We start from the raw sequence: 8,705 nt of genomic DNA on the forward strand, positions 1-8,705 counted from the left end.
CTTGGATTCGATAATTCTATCAAGCTTCCTACGTATCCCGAACGTATTTAATCTTTAAATCGGGAATCAAAGCCACGTAGTTCTACCTGTTTTTAGGTAGTTCGATTAACTTATCGACTCGTTGATTGACACGCTAATGATTTAATTGTATAATTCACTTTATTACTATATATATCATTTTATCAAAACGAATCAAATTGAATAAACGGATCAAATTGAATAAACATTTTATCAAACCAACGTTTTACCAAACCAATTCGTAACCAAACAAATCTTCACTACAACAAATCATCACTTGCGCCACGATTAGAATCGTGGCACAAGTATAATATTTCCGTGGCTATACTATTTAGCCACGAATTTTACAAGTAGATACTCCTGTGGCACAAGTGAGCGTGGCTAGATTATTGCCATGGAAAAACCATGGTTGTGGCGTAAACAGATTTTTATGCCACCGAAAATTCTATGGCTAATCATAACACTTCGCCATGGCTAAAGCCGTGGCAAGAATAAAATACATATGGCAAGATATAGCTGCACGTGGCAATCAAATCCACTTAGCCACTAATATAACCGTGGCAAAAATAAAACACTTCTAGCTTAGAAACCTTATTTAGCCACGAGCATACTCGTGACAAACTTAATCCAATTTTGGCAATTTATTTAATTAATATTTTATTTTTTATTATTATCATACGAACTTTTGGATTAATGGGAGCTACATTAAAAAATCAATAAACAAAATTAAATAAACAAAGTCCACAATATTAATCATTCTGAACGAAAAAAATTAATCATTAAATAAAAATCGATCAGTCTATCATCGAGTCATAAAAATCAATTAATACAAGTATTCAGAGAAGGATGTATATATTCTCTTGGGTTATCATTTGAATGCTGAGACATAGTTTAACTTAACTAGCTTTTCAATCCCTTGCTCTATATGCTTCATTTTGATCCATAACCCATGGTTAGGAGAAGTTTTACAAGTTATCAGTATTTCATTCCATATCAATAGCCATAACATTATGCTTAGTGAAAAAACGTGCTGCAGACTTTTACGCCTTCTTTGTGAAATTTGTCTTGGTGCACTAAATAAAGGATCTAATCCAGGAAGAATTTGCTTAAACAGTAGACCCTGAAAAACATAAAACAGAATGTATTAGAATACAAAGAGTCAAATATGTAATGAAATAACCAATTTGACATGTTTTCGTCTTCTTCGAAATTCCCAAATACAAAAAGGCAAAAGTTGAGAAGTTGATGTACCTAAGCCCAACAGCAAGCATTGAAGTTATATATTTTCCTGTAAGCATTCCAAGTCCTAGAGGACTATAAGCAATTAAACGGATTTCTATAGAGACATAATTTCATGATTTCCATATGATCTTTTCCCATGCTCACTAAAGAAAACAACACCTGATTCTCCAATGTAAGACTATTAGTGCAGAGTATGGCAATGGATTGATGTGTTTCAGCATCCATTAAACCAGACAAGTGCTGCATAAAAATACCTGCACAGACCAAAGGGACACTCCTCGGGCTTTGAGGTAATCATGAATATTTAGAAGTTGCTTTGGTCCACAGTTTCTCACTCCAACAGCTGGAATTAAACCGTCCATAACACCATTCATAAGTCCAAATGTATGGGAAAATATGTTTAGAAACAGCCACTGCATTTGCTTCTATGGAAACTATTAAGTAGAAAAGCTGAAAGACAACATTTTTGGACTTGATGCTAAATTCTCTTATTTGAAATAAAATAAGGCAAAGATATAATGATTTGCAAAGGAAAATATTCTTATGATTTGAAATAATTTGACCTCATTTCTAGTAACAGAAATCATTTGAAAGTAAATAATGGTAATTTGCTCTTACATGGCCACTAAACCATCCCAAAGTACTAATTCTTGCGGAGGAGCATAATTTTGCAGTAGACTAGTGTAATTGGCCTATTCCTATTGATATTTGATCAATTCTTGGAGGGTGAATTCCTGGAGAGGAATGGGGTATGGAATTGCAACTACAGACCTAGATTGAACATTCAGAGCTCCATAACCACCAGAAACTCTTTGAAATCCAATAAAATCAAACCGTATTAGAGAATTAATGTCATATGAAGAAAAAAAAGAAATCATACCATGTTGTTTGAAATCATAAAAACAGTCTTGAGAGAAAGCTTGCTACTGCAGAAATTGAATAGATCTTCAAGACTACTTCTAGGTAAATCCATCACGAGAACATATTAGTCCCCTTCAACACCGAACCATCTAACATTGGGAATTCCAACTACCAAAATTACAATATTAGCAATAAGCAGAATTGGATTTTGAAAAAAATGTAAGACAAAATGGACCACTGATTAAAAAAAAAGAATCATTACTTCCTCCCTGGAGAATTCTATATAATTTTGACTCATACTACAAGTAGGGAAGCTTTGTCTTAATATTTTCCTGATCCAAAAAAGGATAAAATAAGAGCATAAATAATTTGATTCGACTTAATGAGCTAACACTGATTTGTAAAATATCATCCTCGTGCAACTAATCCTATAGCAACTAAAACTAATCTGTAGCAGCTGATTTGTTCAATAATATACCAGCTCAATTAAACGTAGTAGTAATCGAATTGAAACTCCCAGTACAATTGTGGACAATAAGAGTGAATAGAAACAAGTCAGTGTTCTTAACATTTGTATCAAATATAAATTATAGAAGATATAGATAAGCTCAAGTGAATTGGAAGACTTACTAATCCGCCTGTTGAAAGGCTTCCTACAAATAAAGGTAACACAGAATCCGAAATCGCAGTTGAATCCCGAAGAAACACAGAATTCACTTTCATATTTTATAAGAACAGGTTCATGTCTTCAAGTGTACATTCCGAACTTCCCTCCTCTGCAGCGATAGTACTATAAGTTTCTGTTTCTGATAGTGTTGGCTGCAGTTCCACCAGTTAGAATGGCAATCCCTTTCTGTTATTACCAATGTCAAATGAAACCTGCATCAAAATAACCAGATTAGACAAAAAGATTAAGCATTCAGTATATGCTAGCAAAACAAACCATACATCAAGAATCATCTCTGAAATTAAGTCTTTTGTGAAATAAGGAACTACTCAAAAGTGAATGAAGATAAAACATGAAAAGTGCAGCAATGGTTTGAGAGTTGTTAGTCATAGTCTGAGAAATAATTTATGTTCAAACATGCTGAAAGTTGGTACATCATAAACTAATTACAGGATAAGGCAAGGTGAAATTTAAAGAGGAGAGCAGCAAATTAAATATGTTCAAACATGCTGACAGTTGGACAATAAGGCAAGTTAACGTTTAAAGAGCAGAGCAGCAAATTTCCAATTGCAATAGTAATGGAGTGACATTAGTTAGTCTGTTTCTAGAAGTACAAAAATATGCTGACAGTTGGTAAATCATATCCGAATTGCAGCAACAAGTTTCAGCAGGATTGATAATTGCAGCAGCAGTTTTATAAAAGATAATTATGAAATAGAGCAGTAAAACCATGTGTATATGTGGTTGTTGTTTTTGAAAAGTTAAACACATAAGCAAGTTAAATTTTCTTGATGAACAGAGCAATAAATCAGTTGTCTACGAGTTCAAAATTAACTCTGTTGTGAAATCAGGAACTCCTAAAAAAGTGAATGAAGATAAAACATGAAAAAGTGCAGCAATTGTTTGATCATGCCAATTCATAATAAAAAAATTGATATATCAACATAGTGAGAAGCAGCCATGTGGATGAAGGAATAACAATGTCCTAGATGAATATGCAATACATATCAGATATGGACAAGTGATATGTGCAAAAGATAGTGATGAACACATTAGATAGTGATTGAATGATATAATGGTTAGCCATAATAAATTGTGAACAAGCAGAAAGCTGCATAAGCTATGACCAAATGTTTTAGTAGATAACAAACAATGATGTTATGTGGTGATCATGTTAAATGACTTGCATAAGTATGATTTTGAAATTGAGCAAACAGAAACCACACCAATCAATTAAATAGAAACCACACCAACCAAAACTCACAGCTATCACATTATCCCTTAACATAATAGCTTCTGCTTTTATTTCTTAGCTTTATTTCTAGTCACTAATGTACTAATTTAGTTTAAACGGAAGTCTAGAGAAATTTCAAGTTTGAATAGTATTGTAAAACAGACTTATTGAAGAAATACATCTTTAAAAGTACCTAATCAACTTGGAACAAATTAATCAGATTGACATAACAAGACACTATTAAATGATTATATTCTAGCTAGTTGCTAAGAAAATCATATTATGCTATGCAACAACTTTACAATCATTTTTTTGCCTTAACAATATTGGCATTCTAACTTTTTTTTTTTAAGTAGACTGCATTCTATTGTTAGCACATGAGTCTGTAGAAGTTAAATTAAGGCATGATTAAGTTATTTAATTAGCAAATTTAGTTTCCTTGAAAAGGACATGCATATTAACCAGTTGGAATTTGATATAGTTAAATGTTGGGTAACATCAACATTCTTAAGGCGACAATTGAAATTCCTGAGAAACTAGACGTGAACTTCTAGTGCACCCATATCTAGACCATCTATATGAAAATTGGAGGATGAAGCAAATAAATGTAATAATTCAGTCCATATCTTAACTAGTGGTCTAAACTCCCTAGATTAAAGTTATTACTCTCTCCATAATTTCACCCTTTACGATATTACTACTAATTTTCACATATCAATTCTGGTGTAAAAACAAACAAAAAAATTATTATCAACAGAGTACTCCACAAAAACTAATTTACCTATAATGGATAGGACACTGTCCAATGGTAGAGAAAATCAGCAGCAACGCGCGGGTGGAAGCAACAACGACGGGGAGGATAGCAACTAAAAGGGTAGTTCGGCCATCGGCCCTAAGGAGACCAACACAATGTTCTTCCAACCCCAACTATCCCAACAATGATAGAAACTGAACGCGAAGATGGACAGAACTAAGAAGAACAGAACTTCTGCGATTTGCTGGTGGGTTAGGGGCAGTTCGATGATCAACCTTGAAAGGGCAATTTTTTAAGCTCTCAAATTTTAGAGCGGCAATTTTTGAAGCGTCAAATTTTAGAGCGGCAACTTTTTTTAGGCTCCCAGCCCCTTTTAAGTATATGGAAAAAAAAAAAGCCCTAACCTTTCCAGCCCCTTAAACTTATAACTTTTTTTCATTTAGCCACTTTAACTTTAGGTCTTCCCATTTAGCCACTTAAACCCAAGGCCTAACCCATTCTCAGCCCCTTAAATTTGTAACTTTTTTTCATTTAGCCACTTTAACTTTAGGTCTTCCCATTTAGCCACTTAAACTCAAATAATGTAACTCTTTTGGCCTATTTTTCCAAATCAAAATTTAAAAAATTAGCAATTCGTCAAATGCAGTTATTAATTTATCATAACCAATTAAGTTATTAAACAACTAACTCCATAATTTGGACATCCATAAAACAATCTTCCCGAATTTGAGGGTTTTTGTGATACTTTAAGTGGTGAAATTTTACCGTTATTGTGGCTAAATGAAAAAAAGTTACAAGTTTAAGGGGCTGGGAAGGCAACAAGTGACACGTAAGTGCTATGTAGGCTTATAAGGGCTAAAGGTGTCTCATTTGTTGAGTTTAAGTGGCTAAATGGGAACACTCTAAATTTAGGTGGCTAAATGAAAAAAAGTTACAACTTTAAGGGGCTGGGAAGGGGTTAGGCCAAAAAAAATCAAGAAACTAATATGTTAGAAATTGATATTTTAAATTTATAAAAAGAAAACGAAATTAATATGTAGCATTTTTTGCAAATTAAATTTTGGCATAATACCCACTTGGCACCCTAAACTAAGGCTTCGAAGGCAATTAAGATCTTAAACTATTAAAATCATTAATCAAGTCTTTCAACTAACCAAAAATCATCAATTTAGTCTCTATTTTAAACAAAAACCATCAATTAAGACCTCATCGAAAATCATTCGGTTGAACAGTTTCAGACCCTTTTCCCCAAACTCGTTTTGAACTAATACAGAAATTATTAGAGTCTATATTAAATGTTGCAATTTTTTATTTTAGGATAGAATTAATAGGGATTTAATTGATGATTTTTGCTTAGTTCAAGGATCTAATTGATAATTTTAATTGTTTAGGGTCTTAATTGATTTTGAAACTTTAGTTCAAATGAGTGTAATGCCTTAAATTTTTATTTCCCACCACTGAGTTTTTTTTTCTATTAGGAATTAATTATGTTTAAGCTTCCATAAAAATAAAAGATTACTTAAAAAAATAAAAGATAAAAGATAACTAATTTTCTTGCCACGAAATAAATTAGTCGTGGCGTGAGTAATTTTATGCCACGAGTAACTTTTTTCCGTGGCATAGATAGATTTAGCCACAAAAAAAATTATCGTGGCAAAATTCGTGGCATAAGTGTATGTTTGCCACGAAAAAAAATTACCCGTGGCATAAATATATGAGGTAATCATAAGTCTGCAGTGGAATTTATATTTCCCGTGGCTAAGTGAAAATATGCCACGAATTTTGAATTCACGTGGCATGATTCGTGGCACAAGTGATGATTTGTTGTAGTGTTCTATCAAAATCAACTCATATCTGAAAACATAAAACCTTATAACAACTCATAATCGAAAACATAAAACCTTATATCCAAATCAGCTCATATCCGAAAACATAAAACCTTATATCCAAATCAGCTCATATCCGAAAACATACAACCTTATATCCAAATCAGCTCATATCCGAAAACATAAAACCTTATATCCATTCTAGAGTTTCTCCCCTTATGTATCAATCCATAACCACATATATCACATAATCGAGACGTCCCTTTAACCTTGCCTAATCCCGTATTGGTCTTACCCCACACTTTGCTGTCAATACCCGACTAGATCTTTACACTGTGTACATAGGTCATGTCCCTCACTGAACATGGTCTTCAAATATCAAAACCACCCATCCCGGATTACTCTAAATGGATATAAAATTTCAGAAAAGCATAACGTGCTCAAATTTCCTTTCACAATCAAATTTCCAAATAATTCCATAACTACAAAACCAAATCATTTGCCTTCAATTAACTATTTCGCAAATAATCACAATTGTTTAAAATAGTTTATAAACAAAATATCAAAATCCTTTAAAATTAAATATTCTTTTAATATAAATAAAATTATTAAAAACTCGTATAAAATAACCGATTCATAATTTAATCCAACTTCAGGAATTAAATAGTTTAAAATATTATATCGATAAAATTTACTATCGTTTAAGAGTAAATATTCTTAAAGGAACATTTTCGGTCACTCGTTAGACCACGTTAAACTTTTAAGAGTATATTCATTCTAATTTTATATTCAAATTATTCTACTATTTTATTTATTCAAATTATTGAGCCAACTTTTATAATCAAATTCATATAAACTCTATCTAACAAATATCCATATTAGTCCTTCTAATATATAACTTATTTTAATTCGACAATTTAAAGTCACTTAAATATTAATCAAATAACTTAAAACTAAATTTTACACCAAACACTTTTATTGGAATATTCTCGTTTGTCGCCGGAGTTGTAACGTGTAAACTAAATCAGTATCGTTAATTACGACCGGAGGTTTAATTAGACTCGTGACACCGCTAGGAGTCTACCCGTACTAATTTTATTCAATTTCTTTTAATATTCATGAACCTATAAAAATTCAAATTCTAACAATTTATTAATTGGCTAACGTCTATTTTTTTCCGGTACCGAAACCTCTAAAGAACTGTCTACTTAAATATATAAATGTCTAATTAAAACTGTATTAAAGAGAAAATAGTATTACCTCATTTGATAACCGTAAAGCTTAACACATTATACAAGCATTGCTCGTACCACTAACCCGTTCACGAAAAGCCCGTGAATGATACAAATTCTAGTCTATCCGCATGAAACCGTTTGCTTTAATTTGGAATCCATCAAAGCCTTTGATCCAATATTGTTTTGCTTTGTATGAAAGGAACCCAAACCATATATATATATATATTTAGTAAGATAAAACCAACCTCTCATTTTTCATTAAATTGTAATCCCCTTTTCTTCCTTACATACCCTTTTATTTATATTTATTTCTATATATAAGTATTAACATGAATGAATATATGCTTGAATTTTGATATTTGTAATTTAGATTTATTACATAATTGACACATAGTTCAAACGTGTCCACTATACATGTATTTATAACTTATTATTATTAATATTATTAATTAAAATCATCATCATCATAACTATTATAATTAGTTGTATTTTAATAATTTGAATGAATATTGATCTTTAATACTAATTATTAAAAAGATTCTTCTTAATTTTTAAAATTTATAAAACTTACCCAAAACCAGTGGCGGAACCAGGACCCCGGATGACCTGGGGCTCAAACATATCAATAAAAAAATTTCAAAACATAAAAAAAAATCAAAATTAACTATGCAATTGACGGTAAATTTTCAAAGTCCAGCCCGTTAGGGCTCGGCAAAATTTTTTTAGCCTCCAACGCATTAAAACTGTAAAAATGTTATCATTTTTTTTTTTAGAAACTAGCATTGAACTAATAGAAAATTAAACATGTTTACTTTTTTTAATGGTAATGACATAATAAAAATGAATATTAAATATGTTTATTTTTTTT

General features: G+C 31.5%; 1 long non-coding RNA gene across 3 annotated transcripts; it reads right to left on the bottom strand.

Moving 5' to 3' along the window:
* Nucleotides 1-773: 773 nt before the first annotated feature.
* On the bottom strand, nt 774-5,139 carry LOC136203161 (uncharacterized). 3 transcript variants are annotated; one of them, XR_010674728.1, is made up of 3 exons: nt 4,804-5,139; nt 2,752-3,000; nt 774-2,289 (listed from the first exon to the last, which is right to left on the bottom strand). It is a non-coding gene; the product is annotated as an uncharacterized lncRNA (long non-coding RNA). The 3 variants fall into 3 exon arrangements; XR_010674731.1 differs by having other exon boundaries at nt 774-2,031; nt 2,141-3,000; XR_010674730.1 differs by having other exon boundaries at nt 774-1,138; nt 1,270-3,000.
* Between the last annotated feature and the right edge of the window lie 3,566 nt (nt 5,140-8,705).

The sequence above is a fragment of the Euphorbia lathyris genome, chromosome 8 (assembly GCF_963576675.1).
Source record: "Euphorbia lathyris chromosome 8, ddEupLath1.1, whole genome shotgun sequence".
NCBI classification, from domain to species: domain Eukaryota; kingdom Viridiplantae; phylum Streptophyta; class Magnoliopsida; order Malpighiales; family Euphorbiaceae; genus Euphorbia; species Euphorbia lathyris.